General features: G+C 37.9%; 1 long non-coding RNA gene across 4 annotated transcripts in view; it reads left to right on the forward strand.

The window, feature by feature from the left end:
- LOC103789138 (uncharacterized) overlaps positions 1-26,353 on the forward strand; it is a 278,802-nt gene that overhangs the window by 35,311 nt on the left and 217,138 nt on the right. The window lies entirely within an intron of this gene.

The raw sequence follows: 26,353 nt of genomic DNA on the forward strand, positions 1-26,353 counted from the left end.
GATAGCCAGACATCGTCACTGAGTATTTTCATAGAAAGTCAACTGTTCAGGAAACTGTAAGAAAAGATGCCATCTCTATGTAGAAGGGTAGTTCAGGTGACCTTCTTCATTCAACAGATAGTTTTAGAGTATTTACTAAATGCCTGTAGACTGCCAGATGCTATGAAGATTACAAACTAGTGGATGGCAAAGATTTTAAAGTTAAATTAATATTAAATTACAACTAAATAAAGTATTATGAAGGAAAGAAATAAGAGCTGAGATCCTGAGTTCTTTTCCAAGTCTGACCTATATGATTCAGTGTCTACATTTCATGAAAGTAGTAAATTGACCCACAGTTTGCAAATGAAAATTCCAAGGTCCTTTGTAAATTTGTTCAACCTACTTATTTAATCTTTTCCTCTAGTCTTCCTGATGGCCCATCTAGTCAAAGTCTTCCTCTGGTGGCATAATCAGCATCCCTGTGTCTATGCAGATGTTGTTTCCTTTACCTGGAGCTTACTCCATTTCACAACCTAAAATGTCAACACCCAGAGCCTAGTTCCCCTACTTGTAAAATGAGCTGGTGAGACTAAATGGTCTTTAAAAATTCTTAATTCCAGAATATTTTGGCTCATTTAACCTTGCCAGTGAAGGAAGAAGGAAGATTGTGTTCCATTCATTTTTACTTCTAAATTGCATTTTCTGTGCTTGGTCATCGTGATGTACTGTTTTTAGCTTTTCCTGGTATCAGAAAGCTAACAAAACAAAAGAAGCTGGAATGTAGGGCATGCATTACATGAAAAGTGAAATGTTTTGAAAGGGCTTTGAAGTGTTGAATAGGAATATTGTATTAAGAACATTCCACTAAATGGAAGAAACCTGGAAACTGGACAAGCTGTGGATGTGCAGATGGTATTACTAACCATCAGTCAAATAGAGAACACAGGCTATGTGTATAGATCGATATGTCATGTGTCTACATACATTGGGAGGTACCAAGAAGTTGTCAGCAGTTGTTATTTCTGTATGTATTACCTCCAAGGAGAATGGTCAAATTGCCTGTGTTACACAGCCTAGAAGTTTCAGTTTAGTCTGTACCAATATAAATGAATCTATTTAAAATGTCTTGTATGAGAAAGGATGCTTTTATAAATGCAAGTGGACATAAAATGGCTTTGTTTGTGGATTGGTCAGTGAAGGGAGATAAGGGCAGAGATGAAGATCCCCTAGCTTAATAGTTCTTTCAAAAATCTTCTTTATTCTAATATTAGACAGTCTACGAACTATAATTATTCAGTGTGCTCCATATCACCCTGTGACATTTTATGATTAGAATGTGGGTGAATCGCTCTACCTTTGCCAACACTAACATTAAAGAACAGCAGAGAGGTCCTTTAGGTAAGTCTGAGCATGAATCAGTCAGCCATTGGAGTATTTCAGAGGGGTGTTATTTCTCAGAGATAAGGGAACAAAGAGGTCTTAATATCCGGCTCAGCCAAGGCAGGAAATTGCCTACTTCCTGAGCCAGTGTGGTAGAGGCTGTGGGATGGGAGCCAGATATTGGAGGGAGGAGGCAAGTAAGTGCTGGAGCCCTCAGGATTTTATTGTAGGGCACATGGACTTTGTATGAGAATGTCAAAAACTCATTTTGTCTTTAACACAGGAAGATGCTTGGCAAAGAATTAATGACACTAAATAATTCTTATAAATGTTATGGATGGATGTTAATTTTCACAGATAGATATTCATTCGCAGATGTTTATGCTTTCCATTCCTCAAACTCCTCCTGTCTGTGGTATGTGCCAGTTTTTTAATTTTAAAGACTATCAATTATCCTGTTAATCCTAAATTCTATTATAAAAGTGTAAAGTGCCAGGTCGACCTTACATCCTTGTCCTAATTACATACATATGTTTTTATAGACCCCTATCCAACCCCAATGACACTAACAAACTAGTTTGCAAAGCTCTTAACCTCTCCTGCTTTCTTTCTTCCTCATTTGTCAATCGAGTGTCAAGCTAGATGATCTCAAGGGTTTGGAGTCTAAAGAAATGGGGCAGAAATTCCATCAAGTACAAAGCTGTATAGTTAAAAAGGATTTAGAATCCTAGATACTTGAGTTTAAACCTCTGCACCTCCTATTATCGGATGTGTGACATGGGAAACATTCTCTAATCTTCTCAAACTGGTAACAGCATTTGTTACTGGAATATTACCTGAATTAAAGAGTTGTTTAGAATTTTTTTTTCTGAAATATCATAGGACATTAAAATGTCTGGCAGATATGTATTTAGTAGTTGTTCCTTTTCTCTCCCTTCTCTTCCTCTAGTGTTATTGGAATTAATAGATTTTACTACTTTTTATTAGAAAAAGAACCTAGATTCAGGTAATTGTATTGAAAGAACAGAAGAGAGAGGTTAATTTACGGGATCCAAAAATGGGTTGAATTTTAGCAAGCAAAAAATCAAGGTGAAAGTCAATCTACATAGGGAATAATGTAATTAAAAGTATAATAGCACTAACAAAAATGTGTATATGGGGAATAGTATATGGTCCGTTGATATTGAAAAGTAAAATGTAGTGACTGGGGTTAAAATACGTATTTTATCTCTCTCTCTATCAATTAAATTTTACTCAAATGTTTGCATATTATACACAATGTTCTATATCATTTTCCCTTTTAAAAACATTTTGGTGATCATCTCATATCAGTATGTGAAAATCTTTTTTATTCCTTATTTACTATTCATAATATACCATTATATGTATACATTATAATTTATATAAGCAATATTCTATTGATGGATATTTAGATGACTACTATATTTTGCTTTTATAAACAAAGTTGCAATAAATAATCTTGTATATATTTCATTTTTTATATGTGTAGAGTATATTCTAAATAAGGAATTGCTGGTTAATGGGTATGTGCATTTGTAATTTTGGTTGCTATGGTCAGAATGCCCTGCAAACATTTTATTGGTTTAAATGTGCACAATCTATGTATAAGAGTGTTTCCTTCAACTCTGAACAACTTCTCATATATTTAAGAGCTGTTTATATTTTCTTTTCTATGATCAGTTTGCTCACATTCTCTGATCATTAATTTACTGAATGGTTGGGTTTTTTCTGATTGATAAATAGGAGTTCTTTATGTATTAGAGAAATTATCTTTTTATTTCTTATGTGAACATTTTCCCACCTTTTTTACTTGACTTCAACTTTATTGTGATTGATGCCACGTAGTTTCTTTAATTTTTTTGTTTCAAGTTTATAGATTTTTTTAATGGCTTCTGGATTTTGTTTCTATTTAAATTTTCTCACTTGGAATAAAATTTTTTTTCATGGGTTTTTTCCTACTATTATGATTTATTTCTTAAATATTTGATCATTTCAGATTTATTCTGGTAAACAATATAAATCTAAGTTTTTTTTTTTCAGGTAGCTACCTGGCTTTCCCATATCGTTAGTATATAATCCATATTTTCAATGACACTTTGAAATGTTTCTGCATTTTTATTATGTAACTATATATATTTGAATCTATTTCTGGATTTTCTTTTCTCTCTCATAAGCTTATATGTCTATTCATGTACAAGTATCAATTTTTTAAAAAGTCGATTAAATTTTACATAGACTTATAATACGTATTAAAATGTAGTAGAAATAGTTTCCTTTTCTTGATTTAGATTTTTGGAAACTTTCTGGCAAGTTTTACTTGTTTATTTTTCTGATGATCTTTAGAGGGTAGCTTAGTCTTATCAACCCTCTAAAACAAATATTTCTAATTTATAAATTAACTTAAGTGAAATTGACAGTTTCATATTTTGGGGCTATCCCTTTGCAAGTACATGGTATTCCTTCCCAGTTGTTCAAATGTGTATGTGTTCATGTATGTTTATGGTATGTGTGTGTGTGTGAATATATGTGCTTTTTTTTTTTTAGTTTTAAGGAGCAGAGAGTTTTAATAGGCAAGAAAGAAGGGAAAAGACAAAAGGAAGATATATGTGCATATTTTGTGACTCAGGAGCATTTAAAAATTTTCTTCACTTCTCATTTATTTCTGGTTAAGTATATTCGTAAGTTTTTGTTGTTTTCAGATTTGATCTAACAAGAAGAACACAACTTCATGCCTAGGAACTATGTATAATACAGGTTCCTTGGAAGAGTTGAAATGAATAGTTTACAAGAAAAAGGAAACAAATCTAGTTTAAACAGAAAGATACTTAAGTGGACCCATATACAAGAAACACACAAATTACATTTGATACTCATGGAAAGGGGTAACACTAAAATACCCCTGCTTACCCACTAGATTGGCAGAGATCATAAAGTTTAATAGCATACTGTGCTGATGATGGCAAGTGACAAGTACTCTTATACATAATTAGGTGGGTACATTGTTAAACCTCACTGGAGAGCAATATGGTGATAATCACTGCAGGAGACAAGAATATGCCACCTAAAAAATGTTTCTTAAGAAATAAACAGTGTCTTACTGTGTTCCCCAGGCTAAACTGCAGTGGCTTGACATAGTTCACTGTGGCCTTGAACTCTCGGCTCAAGGGATCTTTCCACCTCAGCCTCCTAAGTAACAGGGACTATAGGTGTAAACCACCACACCTAACTGTTTTAGTAAATCTTACACACGGGAGGAGCTCTGTAAACAGAGTAGAAGTTTACCTTTACCCTTTTGTTAGGGAAATTGACATCTAAAAGGAAATACCCATTGGTAAAAGCATCTCTCTGTACCAGGAAGAGAAGGATAAAATCACTAGAAACTCTCTCATCAGTGGAGAGTTTATACATAAGTACTCTTATGTATAAGAGTACTTGTCACTTGCCATCATCAGCACGGTATGCTATTAAACTTTATGATCTCTGCCACCTTAAATCCACACAGTATCCTTACCCTTGGTTTTCCATGTTATTTTCTGTGTATCTCCCGGTAATAGGCCTTCCCCCATACCCTTCTTTCTTTCTTTCAGTTGAAGATGATGCCTGAACTTAAAGCTACTTAGGAAAGTTATTCATTCCCTGGGTAGCTCCCATTTACACATGAGGTTTACATGTTAATAAACTTCTGTTTATTTTTCTCTTGCAAATCTTTTGTTAAGGGGTCTGTTTCAGCTAAGAACCTTTAGAGGGGTGAAGAAAAAAATTATTTTTCTTCTCTACAACTCTTTGAGTTTAAATAGCCTTATGCTCAGAGGCTTAAATCAAGTCTCAAGTCCTCCTTCCCTGTCTTACACTTGTTTAATAAAAAGAAAGCTCCTTTTGCATTAAGGGCCAAATACTTTAAGCTATTATTTTTATTAATGTTTTTAAAATTTCTCCTCATGCAGTCACCCTGCAGTAAGCTATTGAGTTTCTGTCAAATAAACAACAGTAGGGAAAAACTGTAAAGAAAGTTGAGGCTGGGCGCGGTGGCTCACGCCTGTAATCCCAGCACTTTGGGAGGCCAAGGCAGGCGGATCACAAGGTCAAGAGATCGAGACCATCCTGGCCAACATGGCGAAACCCTGTCTCTACTAAAAAAATACAAAAATTAGCTGGGCATGGTGGCACGTGCGTGTAGTCCCAGCTACTCGTGAGGCTGAGGCAGGAGAATTGCTTAAACCTGGGTGGCAGAGGTTGTAGTGAGCCGAGATCGCGCCACTGCGGTCCAACCTGGTGCCTGGCAACAGAGCGAGACTCTGTCTCAAAAAAAGAGGAAAATTGAAATGAGAATGGCATGTGCTGGTGTTGTTGCTTTTTTACTTAATTTCTAAAATGTAACTGGTAGTAAAATGGGAATATTTGTCTTTCACCATTACTTTATCTTTTCTGATTAAATGCAAGAATGACTAGATGCTGCATAAAAAAAATGTAAACATGAATAGCTTACGTTTATGTAAGCTATTTATGTTTACATTTAAGAAATCCTGGAAGAAGGCTTTTTAGGAAAGGTAGAGGATGCAAATTGTGGATAAGAGTAGCTTTAGGTACCTGGGAATATTAACACAAAATTCCATTAAAAAATACATGTATGTATGGATAGACAGTGAACTGCTTTTAATATTTTGAATTAAGACATAGAATACATTATTAATGACAAATAACTATTACAAAGCATTTTTCAAACTTTTATTTTAAGTTAAGGGGGTACACATGCTGGTTTGTCATATGGATAAATTGAATGTTGCAGGGGTTTGGTATTCAGGTTATTTTGTCACTCAGATAATAAGCATGGTACCTGATAGGTAATTTTTGGATCCTCACCCTCCTCCCACCGTCCACACTCAGGTAAGTTCCAGTGTCTATTGTTCCTTTCCATATATCCATGCCAGTATTTACCTTCCACTTATAAGTGAGAACATGCAGTATTTGGTTTTCTATTTCTGCATTAATTTCTTTATTATAATGGCCTCCAGCTCCATCCATGTTGCTGCAAAAGACATGATCTCATTCTTTTTTTATGGTTGTGTAGTATTTGATGGTGTATATGCATCATATTTTCATTATCCAGTTCTCTGTTGATGGGCATCTGGGTTGATTCCATGTCTTTGTTATTGCGAATAGTGCTGTGTTGAACGTATATGTGCATGTGTCTTTATGGTAGAATGATTTATATTACTTTGGGCATATACCCAGTAATGGGACTGCTGAGTCAAATGGTAGTTCTGTTTTTAGTTCTTTGAGAAATCTCCAGACTGCTTTCCACAGTGGCTGAACTAATTTACATTCCCACCAACAATGTATAAACTTTCCCTTTTCTCTGCAACCTCACCAGCATCTATTATTTGTTGTCTTTTTAATAATAGCCATTATTCTGACAGGTGTGAGATGGTATCTCATTGTGGTTTTGATATTTATTTCTCTAATTATTAGTGATGTTGAACATTTTTCATATACTTGTTGGACATGTATGTCTTCTTTTTTTATTGCTTGTTTTTTTGAGTTGGGGTTTTGCTGTTGTTGCCCAGGCTGGAGTGCAATGGCATGATCTCGGCTCACTGTATCCTCTGCCTCCCAGGTTCAAGCATTTCTCCTGTCTCAGCCTCCTGAGTAGCTGAGATTACAAGTGCCCACCACCATGACTAATTTTTTTGCATTTTTAGTAAAGGTGGGGTTTCACCATGTTGGCCAGCCTGGTCTCGAGCTCCTGACCTCAGGTTATCCACCTGCCTCAGCCTCCAAAAGTGCTGGGATTGCAGGCGTGAGCCACTGCACTCGGCTGTATGTCTTCTTTTTAGAAGTTTAGAAGTGTCTGTTCATGTCCTTCACTCCTTTATCCACTCCCCACCCGCCTTTCTTTTTTTGAGACAGAGTCTCCCTCTGTCACCCAGGCTGGAGTGCAGTGGTGCGATCTTAGCTCACTGCAACCTCCACCTCCCAGGTTCAAGTGATTCTTCCTCAGCCTCCCTGGTAGCTGGAATTAGAGGTGCGCACTACCACACCCGGCTAGTTTTTGTATTATTATTATTATTATTTTTTTTTTTTTTTAGAGATGGAGTTTCACCATGTTGGCCAGGCTGGTCTTGAACTCCTGATCTTAAGTAATCTGCCTGCCTCAGCCTCCCAAAGTGCTGGGATTACAGGTGTGAACCACCACACAAAGGAGCTATGGTGGCAGCTACCAGGGAAGCACCCTTGTTGGGCATCTGAGACTGTGCTGAAAGTAGGCATGGCCAGGCAGGGACTCTGGGAGAAGCTGACAGACAGGAGGGTGCTCAGATCAGATTGGCTTTATCCCACAAGGAAGAAAGCCTTGTTATGTCGAAGTCTGACAGTCAACAAGACCAAAGCCACTTAGAGGAGTGTGGTGAGCCTTAGAGGATGGGCCTCCCTGGCCATGCCCCACTAAAGCTATTCCCATACCCAGCCCTCTGGGCTCCATGTAGGCTGGAGTCCTATTTCTGCCATCTCTCCAAACAGCTCTCCCTGTTAGATCAAATGTCCATGGGGATCACAGGGTCTCCTCCAATTGGGATTCCAGGTGTCTGTGGCAAGAGTGGGTCACTCCTCACCTTTTAAACTCATTCCTGCCCCAGAAGCTGCTAGGGCCAGGAAAGAGCCATGTTACTCAGCAGCCCCATGCAGGGTCCCAGCTTCCTCCCATTTCAGCCCAGGGTCTGTGTCCTTCCTCTGTACACTCCAAATGCTTGGATCTGCTTAGAGTGCGCCAGTCTTCTTAATGGTCTGGTCTTTCAGTGGTAGATGCTCTTCCTGGATACATCTAATTGGCCATTTGGCTAAAATTTCTACAAAGTCATTTTATTAGGTGAGTTGAGTAAGAAACTACTTAAAGATGTTATTGAAAGATACCAGAATATGCCACCTCAAAATATGACTCTGTTATATAGAATATTCTGAGCTAAAGACAGTTGAGAACCTACAGGTGCAGGAAGAGCTCTTACCTTTCCCTAAATGCCTAACAACAGAATATATATCTCTCCTTTTGCAATAATGTTTACCAGGAAGAAAGCTAATCCTGGAGACAACTGTTCTTATCTGAGAGATCTTATCTGTATAACAAAACAAGGCTTATTTACCATAATATCCTCCTCTTATCTTCCCTGCACAGAGCTCCAAACACCTTTTGTTTTGGTAAGCCTAAGATGGTATGTAAACCTCAATCATGTGGTTGTATGGCAGCCTGATAGATTCTTGCCCTCTGCCCAGAAAAGCCAGTTCACTGAGAACAACAGTATTGCAGCAAGGAAAGAGTTTAATAATCACAAGGCCGGCCAAGCAGGAGGAGGAGAAGTATTTCTTAAATCCACCTCCTAAAACTTCAGCGGCCAGGGTTTTGAAGGGTATTTTAGCAAGCAGGGGGTTGGGGAACTGAAACAGTGATTGGCTAGGGATGACATCACAGGGGTGCCTAAACTGTCTTTGTGTGGCTGAGTCATTTCCAAAAAAAGGGTCCTCTGGACCAAGTTTTGTCTCTTGGTCTGTCAAAATGCTAAATCTGAAATATATCTCAAAGACCAGTTTTTTAGTTTTCACAATAATAATGTTATCTATAGGAGTAGTTGTAGAAGTTATAAATTATTTTGACTTTCAGTTATGTGACTCTGGGGTCGTAAGCAACTTACAGAAAAGCAAACTAAGGAAGGGCAGTTTATTGTTTAGCTACGCTTTTATATATATTTTTTGAAACAGTGTCTTGATGGAGTGTAGTGGCACAGTCAGCTCACTGCAGCCTCAAACTCCTGGGCCCAAATGATTTTCCTGCCTCAGCCTCCTAAGTAGCTGAGACTCCAGGTATGTGCCACCATGCCTGGTTAATTATGTTTTTATCATTATTTTTGTAGAGACAGGGGATTAAGCAAAGTTCAAGAGCCTACTATAATTCTAACCTAGTCTTATGAAGTCAGCTTTAATCTCTAAACAAGGAGGAGGTACAGATTATTCAGGATTTTATGTTCTCATGAAGATATTGTTCTTTTAATATTATAAAATATCACTCCTTATATATTGCTCCATATTTTTCTCATCTTAAAGTCTACTTTGATAGCAGTTTAATCATATCTGCTCTCTTTTGGCTGATGTTCACTTGGTATGTCTTTTTTACATTCTTATAAACACTATGTATTTTTATATTTATGGTATGTTTCTTATAAGTAGCCAGAATTGTATTCTTTTAAAAATCTGAACTGAAAAACTTGTTAACTGAAGTATTTCATCCATTTACATAAAATGCAATTACTGATGTAGTTGAGTTTAGTCTCCCATATTGCTATTTGTTTTCTATTTTTCCCTTGTTTTGGTTTCTTTATTATACTTGCTTTGTAATAATGAAATACTTATGTTCCATTTTATCTCCTCTGTTAGGCATTTGTTATGCTTTTTAATATAATTGTTTTAGTGGTTACACTAAAAATTATAAGACACATGCTAACTTATTATAGTCTTATCTTAATACCTTTTTAGCTTCTCCAACATTGTAAAGCATCTAGAACAGCATCTACCTCTATTACCCCCTACTCCACCTTTGCCATTTTTGCTATTGTTATATGCTTCTACATGTGATAATCCCCATAAAATACTGCAGTTGTTCTTGCTTTAAACAGTCAATACTTTATATTTATCTAAATATTTACGTTTCACAAAGATGTTCATTGCTTCTTCTATTTTCAACTTTCATTATTTTCTTTTGTTCTAGAAAATGGTCTTTTATATATCTTACAGTGAAGATCTGTTGGTTGTGAATTCTGTCTTGGGTGTGTGTGTGTGTGTTTTGGCACTTCATTAGTTTTACCTTCTATTAGTTATTTATTGTTCATACCTGAATTAAATATATTTTTTTCAATCTTAGCTCTTTTCCATAATAAACCTTTATAAGTTAGAAAACTTTCTACTGGAAAACTGGTATTATGTGGCTATTTTTAGATAGATGTATCCATTCTTTGCTTTTCCTCCCACCCTAAGCATGATCTATCTTGCTTATTATTCCACAGTTAGGCAGGAGGAATGAGATATATGAAAGTACTGAAGAATATACAAGCGTTCTCCAAAAACAAAGTGAAGTTATTAGGATGATATTAGTACTAGAAATCAGTCTCTTTGAGACATTAATACCTTTGTCAATCTTACTTTTGTACTCTACATTTTTTCTTCCAATGTTCATGTCTTATAATTTTATTCTATATGATTCATTTGGTGGTGTGGCAGTTTTCAAGTCTAAATTGAAAAGTAGCTTCTTCTGGGTTTCTAGTTACAGACACAGAAATCAAATTTAAAACGTGATTAGTGGGACTATATCATATGCATATTTAACTCATAAAATGTCACCCATACATGTTGTACCAACTTAAAATGAAGAACACTTTGAACAGAGTGGAATATTTTACCTACCATTTTCCTCAATGAATACATGAGCCAGACAGTGTGAATCTGTCTTTGGTTCAGATGATCTTGGTTCCTATTTGCCTTTGCTGGTTTATCTTACTTCTCTGATTTCAGAACCTGACCCCTAACAGAGCACAGTGCCATCATAAAAACACATTTACAGTTAGTTAGGTACTCTTTTTTTTCTTTTTTTTTTTTGAGATGGAGTTTCGCTCCCGTTCCCCAGGCTGGAGTGCAATGGCGCGATCTTGGCTCACCGCAACCTCTGCCTCCTGGGTTCAGGCAATTCTCCTGCCTCAGCCTCCTGAGTAGCTGGGATTGCAGGCACACGCCACCATACCCAGCTAATTTTTTGTATTTTTAGTAGAGACGGGGTTTCACCATGTTGACCAGGATGGTCTCGATCCCTTGACCTCATGATCCACCTGCCTCGGCCTCCCAAAGTGCTGGGATTACAGGCGTGAGACACCGCACCCGGCCCTAGTTAGGTACTCTTTTAAATCCTACTATAAAATCCCCCGATTACCCAGTAGCATTTGCTGCTGTATCATTAGACCATCACAAATAATTTCCTCATAGGAGTATGAATTAATTGGAGGCTATCTGCAATAACATGAAATGAATTCTTATGTCATTATTAAATGGGCTGGGTGTGGTGGCTCATGCTTGTAATCCCAGCACTTTTGGAGGCTGAGGCGGGCAGATCACTTGAGTTCAGGAGTTTGAGACCAGCCTGGCCAACATGGTAAACACTCGTCTCTACTAAAAATAATAATAATAATAAAAATTAGTCAGGCATTGTGGCACACACCTGTAATACCAGCTATTCAGGAGTCTGAGACAGGAGAATCACTTAGATACGGGAAGGGGAGGTTGCAGTGAGCTAGAATGATGCCACTGCACTCCAGCCTGGATGACAGAGCAAGACACACACATACCCAAAAAAGATTTTATTATTAAATGCTTCTAATAATTATCACCTTTTCTTTCACTATTATCATGAAGTAGGATAACAATCTAGCCAAGGAAAAAGGTACAGAAAACAGTGGGCAATATATAATACTCCATAAAAAGTACTATGCTAGAGATATGCACAAGTGCTTTATAAAGAAGGAATCTTAGTCCAAAGTGTCCGGAAATTAATAGGTAGGCAAATGGATTGAAGAAAACATAAGCAATAGGAATAACGTGGACAAAAGCTGTAAAACATTAAATTATGCAGCAGGTTTTTAAGGTGCAAGATATTTGTTATAGTTTAAAACCCAGAATATGCTGACAATAACAAAGCAGGAAAGGAAGGTTATATTACAAAGTGAATTAAAATACTCTTCCATGAAAAGTGGACCTGATCCACTGCTTTGCCCACACATACTTGCCTGTAGCCTCCTATGACTGCTTTGCTGGCATGGACCCTGCTACCACTGATCCCTTTGTTACAAAAAGCCATCATCTGATTCGGTTCTTACACATCCCTTGTGAGAAAATATGACCCAGTTAATTTTGGACTTCTGCACACATACCAGAGATAGGACTTGAGCTTACATGTCCCAACTGAAACTCAGTGCTCTTTCGACTTCACTTTATTGCTTTTCATGGATGGGATACCAAGTCACTTTTTATATCTACAGATAAGGTTAGTCTTGTTATTATTTGCTCACTACTGTTCTGATAGTGATCATGTGCCCTGCCCCATTTTATGGGATAGTCTGAACCCTGAAAATGAATCTGGGCCTTTCTTTCATTTGAAGCTTAAGATGGTGGCAAATCTACAAAGTTGTCAAAAGCAGACAGTTGGAATGTAGAATTACAGGGCTGCAAAACTGATGTGGAAAATTCAAAACACCCTTCACTTAACACTATGCCAGAGCTGATTAGTGCAGTTTATTGCTAAACCCCAAGGGACACCTGAAGGCTTTTACTTCGGTCTAGAACCCCTGGCCTGAGTGAAGGTGTAATGCTGCGTTAGTTCCACACTCTTTCTATTAGAGCTTACTCAAAGCTGCCGACACCAGATGTGTTACAAACAAACGTTAATTCTCCTCCAGCATCTGGATTGTATGTACAATAAGGGGCAAGATTTATGCCCTGCTGAAGCATTCCCCGGTTTTTAGCACAGAAGTGATTGAACTCCAGATGTTAACAAGATGCAGCGACCTTTTAGTATTATTAAAAACATGATTTCTTGTTTTGCTCATGACAAAAACCATTGGATTAACTTATTAAAAATGGAGCTGCTGTCCTGCTTATTGGAAGTTGTGTCTACTTTAGCTATTGGAGCTTGTCATCAAAGATTTTATGAAGAAAGAATGACTCATCAACTCCTAAAATCATCAACTTTTAAAGTCCCTTTCAAAATCAGGGGTTACAAAGGTAGAAATTCTCTGAGAACTGCAAATAGATTCAGATGAGAATGAAAGTTAAAACAAGTGTTTGTATGAATTAATCAAATTAGCATCTGTTCCGTTTCAGTAATGTTATTGTTATTGAGAAACATGGAACTGTAACTGAGAGCCTTAGAGCTAGACTTGTTCCTCAAAGATTATCTGTTCTGCCCTGTCTGCCTTCTTTTTCTCCACTTTCAGAAAGGAAGGAATAATCTCATTTTAAATTAAAGCAAATGAGAGCAAAAAAGATGTAATCCTTTGATACTTAACTGTCTCAAAATCACTACAGAGTGAACTCACTGAATTCAGATCTGTTATTTTAAAAGTACAGTATCCTCAATGATAAAATGTACTTTGCCCATAGTTCACTTTTCCATAATTGGAATGAATCTTAAATTCAATGTGAATATTTAATGTTTGTTTACTTATTGTTCCCAAGGTTGTTATTAACAGTGCATATGATAGTCATTGGCATCGTAGAATAAGAAATTAGGTTAACTTTGATTTCACTGGACAAAAAATAATAATCATCTAGAATGTTTACTAGTATCATAATCAGGGAATTTATGAAAAGTGTTATTCTAATGAGAAAATGTCTTCCTTTGGAGATACTTATGTTATGGTGTTCTCAGCTTTAACTATTCAGGACGAAGAAGGCACTAAGATGATTTTAATATAAAACTTTAACATAGAAAATACAATCATGTTAAATAGTTTTTATTAATCATGAATTTAGCCTACTACTTGCAATATACCTTTCAAACATTGTGGACTAAATACCTAAATGGTTTATGAATTGTAAGACCTGAAGTTTTCACTCTCTTTTGGTTTCTTTGGTTATTTGTTCTGTTCTATTGTTTGCCATGATATGCTTCTTTATGTCCCTATGTCTCTTGGAATGACTTTGGAGAGTATAATAAATATACCAACAACATATGTAAGTAAAAAATAGTGAGCACCAGTATTTTTTCCTGTCCCCAAGTGGTTCCTGCAGGAGGGTGAGTTACATAGGTATGCAGTAGACTACTCTCTCAATGGACCTCCAGAATCCTAGCTGCAGGAGATCTGCCAGCAACCCCCATGGGTTGCTGGCAGAGAGATTGGCTTAGAAATTAGCAGGGACAGGATTACAGCCTGCATGGAACCCACAGCGTTTGGCTTGGGAATGGCTTCAGTGGAGCATGGCCAGAGATGCCTACACTCCTCAAGGCTCCCCATACTCTTCTAGGTGGCTTTGGTCTTTGTTGACTATTGGACCTGGACAGAACAGGGATATTTTGCCTGTGGGACAGGGCAGATCTGATCTGAGCATTCCCCTGTCTGCCACCAGTCTCTCCTGGAGTTCCTGCCTGGCTGAACTTGTTTGCATTGTAGCTTCAGATTCCCAAATAGGGTGCTTCCTGGTAACCACTGCCATAGTGAGCTAACCCTGCCTAATCATCAAAGAGCTTTTGAAGATGGGCTTCTGCCAGCAAGCACCTGCCTACAGCCTGCACTCCACGGATTTGCCAGCACACACTTGCCTGTAGCCTCCCGTGACTGCTTTGCTGGCATGGACCCTGCTGCCACTTCCCTAAATGCTTTGTCTGGCACTCCCCATCGGAGTGTTATTGCCAGTGGACAGGGAGCACCCAAGCCCCTCCAGCACAGCAGGTGCTTAACTTTGAGGAGTCAGAGAAAAAATATTGTGGGCCTGATCCCAGGACCCCAAGTATGCAGTCCAGAAGTGCTGAGCTGAGCCTTGGTCTCCTGAAATCATTCAAAAGTGAAGCCAGTTGACTAAACCTAGCTTAAAACCACAGTCAAACCCTCAAGGGCTTCAAAGAATATAAAAGCAAAAAGCCCTATTGAAAAGAAAGCAATGCAAAGATTAAGGGATTATCAGCTCACAGAGATGAGAAAGAATCAGTGTAAAAGCTCTGGTAACTCTAAAAGCAAGAATGTCTTCTTACCTCCTTGTGACTGCATTAGCTCCCCAGCAATGGTTCTTAACCTGACTGAAATGGCTAAAATGACAGACATAGAATTCAGAATCTGGATGGCATTGAAGCTTGTTGAGATTCAGGAAAAAGTTGATACCCAATCTAAGGAATCCAGTAAAACTGCTCAAGAACTGAAAGACAAAACAGCCATTTTAAGAAAGAACCAAACTAATTGAATAGAGCTGAGAAACTCAAGCAAGAATTTTATAATACAGTCAAAAGTATCAACAGTAGAATACAACAGGCTGAGGAAAGAATCTCAGAGCTTGTAGAGTGGGTCCTCCAGTCAACTCAGTCATATAAAAATACAGAAAAAATAATTTAAAAAAATGAACAAAACCTCAGAGAAATATGGGATTATGTAGAGACCAAACCTATGACTCATTGTTTCCCTGAAAGAGAGGGATACAGAGGAAGCAACTTGGAAAGCATATTTGAAGGTATTTTCCATGAACATTTTCCCAGACTCACTAGAGAGAATGATATTCAAATTCAAGAAATGTAGAGAACTCCTTTGAGATACTGTAGAAGATGACCATCTTCAAGGTACATAGTCATCAGATTCCCCAAGATCAAGATGAAAGAAAATATATTAAAGGCAGCTAGAGAGAAGGGACAGGTCACCTACAGAGAGAACCCCATCAGGCTAACAGGCTAAACCCTTTAGCAGAAATGGTGCAAGTCAGAAGACATTGGGGGCCTATATTCAGCATAATTAAAGAAAACAAATTCCAACTGAGAATTTAATATCCAGCAAAACTAAACTTCATAAGCAAAGGAGAAATAAAATTCTGTTTATACAAGGAAATGCAAAGGGAGTTTATTACCACCAGACCAGCCTTACAAGACGTCCTTAAGGAGCTAAACATGGAAACAAAAGACTGCTAGTGACCAACACAAAAACACAGGTTAGCACATTGACCATTGACACTATAAAGCAACTACACAATCAAGTCTACATAGCAATCAGCTAAAAATGTGATGACAGAATCAAATGCACACATATCGTTATTAATCTTAAACATTAACAGGTGACACACCCCACTTAAAAGGCACAGAGTGGCAAATTGGATAAAGAAGCAAGACCAACTGTATGTTGTCTTCAAGAGACTCATCGCACATGCAGTGACCCCCATAGGCTCAAAATAAAGGGATGGAGAAAGATCTACCAAGTATACAGAAAATGAAAAAAGCAAGGGTTGCTACTATTACTTTAGTCAAAACACACAGTAAACAAATAATGATCAAAAAGGACAAAGAAGGGCATTACCTAAAGGATTTGATTCAATAAAAAAGAGTTAAGTTTCCTAAATATATATGAACCCAATGCTGGAGCAGCCATAAAACAAGTTTTTAGCCATTATTGGGTGGTTATCTAAGTTTGTTCATGGGTCTCTAAAACCCCACTGACAGTAGTAGACAGTCCATCAATGCAGAAAACTAACAAAAATATTTGAGATCTGTCTTGACACTTGACCAGATGGACCTAATAGACATCTACAGAACTCTCCACCCCAAAACAACATTCTTCTCATCTGTATATGATACATATTGTAAAATCCACCACATGCTCAGCCATAAAGCAGTTCTCAAAAAAATTTTTTAAAACCCAAATATGGCTAGGCACAGTGGCTAATCCTAGCACTTTGGGAGGCTGAAGATCATGAGGTCAGTGGTTTGAGACCAGCCTGGCTAACATGATGAAACCCCATTTCTACTAAAAATACAAAACTTAGGCATGGTGGTGGGTACTTGTAAACACAGCTACTCAGGAGGCTGAGGCAGGAGAATCACTTGAACACAGGAGGCAGAGGTTGCAGTGAGCTGAGACCATGCCATTGCACTTCAGCCTGGGGGACAGAGCGAGACTCCATCTCAAACAACAACAACAGACAAATTATACCAATGACACTCTCAGACCATGGTGCAATAAAAATTAAAATCAATACCAAGATTTCTCAAAATCATATATAACTGCATGGAAATTAAACAATCTGTACCTAAATGACTTTTGAATAAACAAGGAGATAGGCAGAAATCAAGAAATTATTTGAAACTAATGAAAACAAAGATTCAAAATACCAGAATCTCTAGGACACAGCTAAAACAGTGTTAAGAGGAATGTTTATACCACTAAATACCCATATCAAAAAGTTAGAAAAATCTCAAGTTAACAACCTAGGTTAACCACACCTAGAGGAACTAGAGAAACAAGAGCAAACCAACTCCCAAACTAGCAAAAAACAAGAAATAGCCAAAATCAGAGCTGAATGAAAATGACAGATAAGAAGCTATACCAAAGATAATGAAGCAAAAAATAGATTATTTGAAAGAATAGATATTGACAGATCTCTAAGTAGAAAAATAGAGAAAAAAATCCAGATAACACAATCAGAAATGACAAAGGGGACATTCCTACTGATCCTGCAGAAATAAAAGCAAAACCCTCAGAGACTACTATGAACATCTCATGCAGACAAACTAGAAAACCTAGAAGAAACAGATAAATTCCTGGACACATAAAACCTCCCAAGATTGAACCATGAAGAAATTGAAACCCTGAACAGACCAATAGAGTTCAGAAATTAAATCAGTAATAAAAATCCTAACAACGGCCAGGCGCGGTGGCTCAAGCCTGTAATCCCAGCACTTTGGGAGGCCGAGGCGGGTGGATCACGAGGTCAAGAGATCGAGACCATCTTGGTCAACATGGTGAAACCCCGTCTCTACTAAAAATACAAAAAATTAGCTGGGCATGGTGGCACATGCCTGTGATCCCAGCTACTCGGGAGGCTGAGGCAGGAGAATTGCCTGAACCCAGGAGGCGGAGGTTGCGGTGAGCCAAGATCACGCCATTGCACTCCAGCCTGGGTAACAAGAGCAAAACTCCGTCTCAAAAAAAAAAAAAAAATCCTAACAACTAGAAAGAGTCCCCAACCAGAAGGATTCATAGCCACATTCAATTAGATATATAAAGAAGAGCTGATACCAATCCCACTGAAACTATTTCAAAAATTGGAGTAGGATTATCTCCTCCCCAACACATTCTGTGAAGCCAGAATCATTCTTATACCAAAACCTGGCAGAGACACAACAGCAAAAGAAAACTTCTGGCCAATATCCCTCATGAATGTAGATGCAAAAATTCTCAACAGAATACTAGCAAACCACATCCAGCAGCATATCAAAAAGCTAATCCACCATAATCAAGTAGACTTTATTTCTGGGATGCAAGGTTGGGTCAACATATGCAGATCAATAAATGTGATTCATCACAAACAGAGCTGAAAACAAAAACTACATGATCATCTCAATAGATGTAGAAAAGGCTTTCAATAAAATTCAACGTCGCTTTATGTTAAAAACCCTCAAACTAAGTATTGAAGATACATATCTCAAAATAATAACAGCCATCTATGACAAACCTACAACCAATATCATACTGACTGGGCAAAAGCTGGAAGCGTTCTCTTTGAGAACCTGAAGAAGACAAAGATGCCTACTCTCAACACTCCTGTTTGACATAGTTCTGGAAATCCTAACCAGAGCAATCAGGCAAGAGATATAAATAAAATACATCCAAATAGGACGTGAAGTCAAACTGCCTTCCAAGATGATATGATTTTATATCTATGAAACTTGATAGTTTGTGCCCAAAAGCTTCTAGATCTGGTAAACAACTTTAGCAAAGTTTCAAAATACAAAATCAACGTATAAAAATCAGTAACATTTCTATATACCAGCATTATCCAAGCTGAGAACCAAATCAAGAATGTAATCTGATTCACAATGGCCAAAAGAAGAATAAAATACCTTGGAATACAGTTAAGAAGGGAAGTGAAAGATATCCATAAATGAGAATTAAAAAACTGCTAAAAGAAATCATAGATGGCACAAACAAATGGAAAAACATTCCATGCTTGTGGACAGGAAGAGTCAATATTATTAAAATGGGCATACTTCCCAAAGCAATCTACACATTTAATGCTATTCCTATCAAACTTCCAAAACATTTGTCACAGAATTAGAAAAAAAACTATTCAAAAATCCATATGAAATCAAAATAAAACTTGAATAGCCAAGGCAAACCTAAGCGAAAAGAATAAGGCTGGGAGGCATTACATTACCTGACTTCAAACTAAACTACAAGACTATGGTGACCAAAACAGCATGTTACTGGTACAAAAACAGGCACACAGACAAGTGGAACAGTTAGGGAACCAGAAATAAAGTTACACACCTATAATACAACCATCTGATCTTTGACGAAGATATCAATAACGAGAAATGGGAAAAGGACTCCCTATTCAACAACTGGTGTTAGGATAACTGGCTAGCCATATGCAGGAGATTGAAACTGGGCCTCTTCAAAAATTACTCAAGATGGATTAAAGACTTAAATGTAAAACCTGAAACCGTAAACCCTGGAAGAAAATATAAGAAATACCATTCTGGACATAGGACCTGGCAGAGATTTCATGATGAAGACTACGAAAACAATTGTAACAAAAAAAAAAAAAACAAAAATTGGCAATGGGACCTAACTAAACTAAAGAGTTTTTGTACAGCAAAATAAACTATCAACAGACAAAACAGACAGCCTACAGAATGGGAGAAAATATTTTCAAACTTTGCATCTGACAGTGATGCAAAGAGCTAAGATTACAGGAGTGAGCCACTGTGCCTGGCCATCTTGCCCCAATTTCTAAGGTGCTAATTAATTAAAATATATCTTCCAAGCAAATCATCTTGAAATAAGAATCATAGTCTTGGTTTGTCATTGTGGCTCATCTTTTAAGCAGAATTTTTATAAGTAAAATTCCAGAAAAGTAGGGGCCACATATAAATATCTTCTTGTATCCTTTATCCTAAGCCAATATTACTTTTCTAGAAATCTTTCTCAAGGAACTGATACCATGTGGACAAAGCTCTATGTGTAAAAGTGATGACTGGAATGTTATTTCTAAAAAGGAAAAACTGAAAATCTAAATACCAAACTGTAAGACACATTTTTATTAAAATAATAAAGGATCATAGGGATCATTAAGCTAGTAAATGTCTGCAAATAATTATTGATAGTATGCATCAAGTGCTTATAAATGGTACAAGTAGAGAAACAGGTATCAAATAGTACATAGAATATAATCTCAAATATGAATTAGAAAGTTGAAAAACTTAGAATTATAACAAAATTGGGTGACAGATTTATAGATGTTTAAATGTTTTTTCTTTTAAAATCAGCATCATTGAAATATAAATTACATACAATAAAATGCAAATATATTAGTAAACAATAAGTATTGGCAAATGTATAAACTCATATTACCATTACTTGAATTGATATAGAATATTTTCATCACCCCCGTAGTTTGCTTATGCCCATTTGTTGTCAGCATCCCTCCCTTTACTCAGTAAAGTACCTACTTACCTTCTTTCTGTCACTATATATTAGTCTTGCCTATTCTAGATGTCATATGATGCAATGTGTAACAGTATAATGGAATGCACATACAATGTAAGAGTATGTACTCTTTTTTTTTTAAATTTTTTATTGGATTTTAGGTTTTGGGGTACATGAGCAGAGCATGCAAGACAGTTGCGTAGGTACACACATGGCAGTGTGCTTTGCTTTTCTTCTCCCCTTCACCCACATTTGGCATCTCTCCCCAGGCTATCACTCCCCACCTCCCCCTCCCACTGGCCCTCCCCTTTTCCCCCCAACAGACCCCAGTGTTTAGTACTCCCCTTTCTGTGTCCATGTGTTCTCATTTTTCATCACCCACCTATGAGTGAGAATATGCGGTGTTTCATTTTCTGTTCTTGTGTCAGTTTGCTGAGGATGACGTTCTCCAGATTTCATCCATGTCCCTACAAACGACACAAACTCATCATTTCTGATTGCTGCATAATATTCCATGGTGTATATGTGCCACATTTTCCCAATCCAGTCTATTATCAATGGGCATTTGGGTTGATTCCAGGTCTTTGCTATTGTAAACAGTGCTGCAATGAATATTCGTGTACATGTGTCCTTATAGTAGAACGATTTATAGTCTTTTGGATATATACCCAGTAATGGGATTGCTGGGTCAAATGGAATTTCTATTTCTAAGGCCTTGAGGAATCGCCACACTGTCTTCCACAATGGTTGAACTAATCTACACTCCCACCAACAGTGTAGAAATGTTCCTTTTTCTCCACATCCTCTCCAGCATCTGTTGTCTCCAGATTTTTTAATGATCGCCATTCTAACTGGCGTGAGATGGTATCTCAATGTGGTTTTGATTTGCATCTCTCTGATGACCAGTGATGATGAGCATTTTTTCATATGATTGTTGGCCTCATATATGTCTTCTTTCGTAAAGTATCTGTTCATATCCTTTGCCCACTTTTGAATGGGCTTGTTTGTTTTTTTCCTGTAAATCTGTTTGAGTTCTTTGTAAATTCTGGTTATCAGCCCTTTGTCAGATGGGTAGACTGCGAAAATTTTTTCCCATTCTGTTGGTTGCCGATCCACTCTAGTGACTGTTTCTTTTGCCGTGCAGAAGCTGTGGAGTTTCATTAGGTCCCATTTGTCTATTTTGGCTTTTGTTGCCAATGCTTTTGGTGTTTTGTTCATGAAGTCCTTGCCTACTCCTATATCCTGGATAGTTTTGCCTAGATTTCCTTCTAGGGTTTTTATGGTGCCAGGTCTTATGTTTAAGTCTTTAATCCATCTGGAGTTAATTTTAGTGTAAGGTGTCAGGAAGGGGTCCAGTTTCTGCTTTCTGCACATGGCTAGCCAGTTTTCCCAACACCATTTGTTAAACATGGAATCCTTTCCCCATTGCTTGTTTTTGTCAGGTTTATCAAAGATTGTATAGTTGTATGTATGTTGTGTTGCCTCCGGTGCCTCTGTTTTGTTCCATTGGTCTATATCTCTGTTTTGGTACCAGTACCATGCTGTTTTGATTACTGTAGCCTTGTAGTATAGTTTGAAATCCAGTAGTGTGATGCCCCCCGCTGTGTTCTTTTTGCTTAGAATTGACTTGGCTATGCGGGCTCTCTTTTGGTTCCATATGAAGTTCATGGTGGTTTTTTCCAGTTCTGTGAAGAAAGTCAATGGTAGCTTGATGGGGATAGCGTTGATTCTGTAAATTACTTTGGGCAGTATAGCCATTTTCACAATATTAATTCTTCCTAACCTTGAACATGGAATGTTTCTCCATCTGTTTGTGTCCTCTCTGATTTCATTGAGCAGTGGTTTGTAGTTCTCCTTGAAGAGGTCCCTTACGTTCCTTGTGAGTTGTATTCCAAGGTATTTTATTCTTTTTGTAGCAATTGCGAATGGCAGTTCGTTCTTGATTTGGCTTTCTTTAAGTCTGTTATTGGTGTAGATGAATGCTTGTGATTTTTGCACATTGATTTTATATCCTGAGACTTTGCTGAAGTTGCTTATCAGTTTCAGGAGTTTTTGGGCTGAGGCAATGGGGTCTTCTAGGTATACTATCATGTCGTCTGCAAATAGAGACAATTTGGCTTCCACCTTTCCTATTTGAATACCCTTTATTTCTTTTTCTTGCCTAATTGCTCTGGCTAGAACTTCCAGTACTATATTGAATAGGAGTGGTGAAAGAGGGCATCCTTGTCTAGTGCCAGATTTCAAAGGGAATGCTTCCAATTTTGGCCCATTCAGTATGATATTGGCTGTTGGTTTGTCATAAATAGCTTTTATTACTTTGAGATACGTTCCATCGATACCGAGTTTATTGAGGGTTTTTAGCATAAAGGGCTGTTGAATTTTGTCAAATGCCTTCTCTGCGTCAATTGAGATAATCATGTGGTTTTTGTTTTTGGTTCTGTTTATGTGGTGAATTACGTTGATAGACTTGCGTATGTTGAACCAGCCTTGCATCCCTGGGATGAATCCCACTTGATCATGATGAATAAGTTTTTTGATTTGCTGTTGCAATCAGCTTGCCAATATTTTATTGAAGATTTTTGCATCCATGTTCATCATGGATATTGGCCTGAAGTTTTCTTTTCTCGTTGGGTCTCTGCCGGGTTTTGTAATCAGAATGATGTTGGTCTCATAAAGTGATTTGGGAAGGATTCCCTCTTTTTGAATTGTTTGAAATTGTTTTAGAAGGAATGGTACCAGCTCCTCCTTGTGTGTCTGGTAGAATTCGGCTGTGAACCCGTCTGGACCTGGGCTTTTTTTGTGTGGTAGGCTCTTAATTGCTGCCTCAACTTCAGACCTTGTTATTGGTCTATTCATAGTTTCAGCTTCCTCCTGGTTTAGGCTTGGGAGGACACAGGAGTCCAGGAATTTATCTATTTCTTCCAGGTTTACTAGTTTATGCGCATAGAATTGTTTGTAATATTCTCTGATGATGGTCTGAATTTCTGTGGAATCTGTGGTGATTTCCCCTTTATCATTTTTTATTGCATCTATTTGGTTGTTCTCTCTTTTATTTTTAATCAATCTGGCTAGTGGTCTGTCTATTTTGTTGATCTTTTCAAAAAACCAGCTCTTGGATTTATTGATTTTTTGAAGGGTTTTTCGTGTCTCAATCTCCTTCAGCTCAGCTCTGATCTTAGTTATTTCTTGTCTTCTGCTGGGTTTTGAGTTTTTTTGATCTTGCTCCTGTAGCTCTTTCAATTTTGACGATAGGGTGTCAATTTTGGATCTCTCCATTCTCCTCCTATGGGCACTTATTGCTATATACTTTCCTCTAGAGACTGCTTTAAATGTGTCCCAGAGGTTCTGGCACGTTGTGTCTTCGTTCTCATTGGTTTCGAAGAACTTCTTTATTTCTGCCTTCATTTCGTTGTTTACCCAGTCAACATTCAAGAGCCAGTTGTTCAGTTTCCATGAAGCTGTGCGGTTCTGGGTCGGTTTCTGAATTCTGAGTTCTAACTTGATTGCACTATGGTCTGAGAGGCTGTTTGTTATGATTTCAGTTGTTTTGCATTTGTTGAGCAGTGCTTTACTTCCAATTATGTGGTCAATTTTAGAGTAGGTGTGATGTGGTGCTGAGAAGAATGTGTATTCTGTGGATTTGGGGTGGAGAGTTCTGTAAATGTCTATCAGGTTTGCTTGCTCCAGGTCTGAGTTCAAGCCCTGGATATCCTTGTTGATTTTCTGTCTGGTTGATGTGTCTAGTATTGACCGTGGAGTGTTAAAGTCTCCCACTATTATTGTGTGGGAGTCTAAGTCCTTTTGTAAGTCGTTAAGAACTTGCCTTATGTATCTGGGTGCTCCTGCATTGGGTCCATATATGTTTAGGATCGTTAGCTCTTCTTGTTGTATCGATCCTTTTACCATTATGTAATGGCCTTCTTTGTCTCTTTCGATCTTTGTTGCTTTAAAGTCTATTTTATCAGAGATGAGAATTGCAACTCCTGCTTTTTTTTGCTTTCCGTTTGCTTGGTAAATCTTCCTCCATCCCTTTATTTTGAGCCTTTGTGTATCCTTGCATGTGAGATGGGTTTCCTGGATACAGCACACTGATGGGTTTTGGATTTTTATCCAATTTGCCAGTCTGTGTCTTTTGATTGGTGCATTTAGTCCATTTACATTTAGGGTTCATATTGTTATGTGTGAATTTGATACTGCCATTTTGATGCTAAGTGGCTGTTTTGCCTGTTAGTTGTTGTAGATTCTTCATTATGTTGATGCTCTTTAGCATTCAGTGTGATTTTGAATGGCTGGTACTGGTTGATCCTTTCTATGTGTAGTGCCTCTTTTAGGAGCTCTTGTAAAGCAGGCCTGGTGGTGACAAAATCTCTGAGTACTTGCTATTCGCAAAGGATTTTATTTTTCCTTCACTTCTGAAGCTCAGTTTGGCTGGATATGAAATTCTGGGTTGAAAGTTCTTTTCTTTAAGAATGTTGAATATTGGCCCCCACTCTCTTCTGGCTTGTAGTGTTTCTGCCGAGAGATCTGCTGTGAGTCTGATGGGCTTCCCTTTGTGGGTGACCCGACCTTTCTCTCTGGCTGCCCTTAGTATTCTCTCCTTTATTTCAATCCTGTTGAATCTAACGATTATGTGCCTTGGGGTTGCTCTTCTTGCGGAATATCTTTGTGGTGTTCTCTGTATTTCCTGCAATTGAGTGTTGGCCTCTCTTGCTAGGTGGGGGAAGTTTTCCTGGATGATGTCCTGAAGAGTATTTTCCAGCTTGGATTCATTCTCTTCGTCCCCTTCTGGCACACCTATCAAACGTAGGTTATGTCTTTTCACATAGTCCCACATTTCTTGGAGACTTTGTTCATTCCTTTTTGCGCTTTTTTCTCTGATCTTGGTTTCTCGTTTTATTTCATTGAGTTGGTCTTCGACTTCAGATATTCTTTCGTCTGCTTGGTCAATTCGGCTATTGAAACTTGTGCATGCTTCGCAAAGTTCTCGTATTGTGTTTTTCAGCTCCTTTGATTCATTCATATTCCTCTCTAAGTTATCCATTCTTGTTATCATTTCCTCGAATCTTTTTTCAAGGTTCTTAGTTTCTTTGCATTGATTTAATACATGATCTTTTAGCTCACAAAAGTTTCTCATTATCCATCTTCTGAAGTCTAATTCCGTCATTTCGTCACAGTCATTCTCTGTCCAGCTTTGTTCCCTTGTTGGGGAGGAGTTTTGGTCCTTTCTAGGAGGAGAGGTGTTCTGGTTTCGGGTGTTTTCCTCCTTTTTGCGCTGGTTTCTTCCCATCTTTGTGGATTTGTCCACTGGTCGTCTGCGTAGTTGCTGACTTTTCGATTGGGTCTCTGAGTGGACACCCTGAATGTTGATGATGAAGTATTTCTGTTGCTTGGTTTTCCTTCTACCAGTCTAGCCCCTTTGCTCTACGACTGCTGAGGTTCGCTCCAGACCCTGCTTGTCTGGGGTGCACCTCTAGCTGCTGTGGCACAGCGAGGGATGCTACCAGTTTCTTTTTCTGCTATCTTTGTCCCAGGATGATGCCCACCTAATGTCAGTCTTTTGGATATAGAGGGATCAGGGAGCTGCTTGAGGAGACAGTTTGTACTTTATAGGGGCTTAATTGCTGAGCTGTGAGCTCTGCTGTTCATTCAGGGCTGTTAGGCTGCTATGTTTGATTCTGCTGCAACAGAGCTCATTAAAAAAACTTTTTTTTTTCTCAAATGCTCTGTGTTGAGGGGTTTGGGCTTTATTTTTGGATGTCCGTTGAGGG

Source organism: Callithrix jacchus, chromosome 18 (assembly GCF_049354715.1).
Source record: "Callithrix jacchus isolate 240 chromosome 18, calJac240_pri, whole genome shotgun sequence".
Taxonomy (NCBI): domain Eukaryota; kingdom Metazoa; phylum Chordata; class Mammalia; order Primates; family Cebidae; genus Callithrix; species Callithrix jacchus.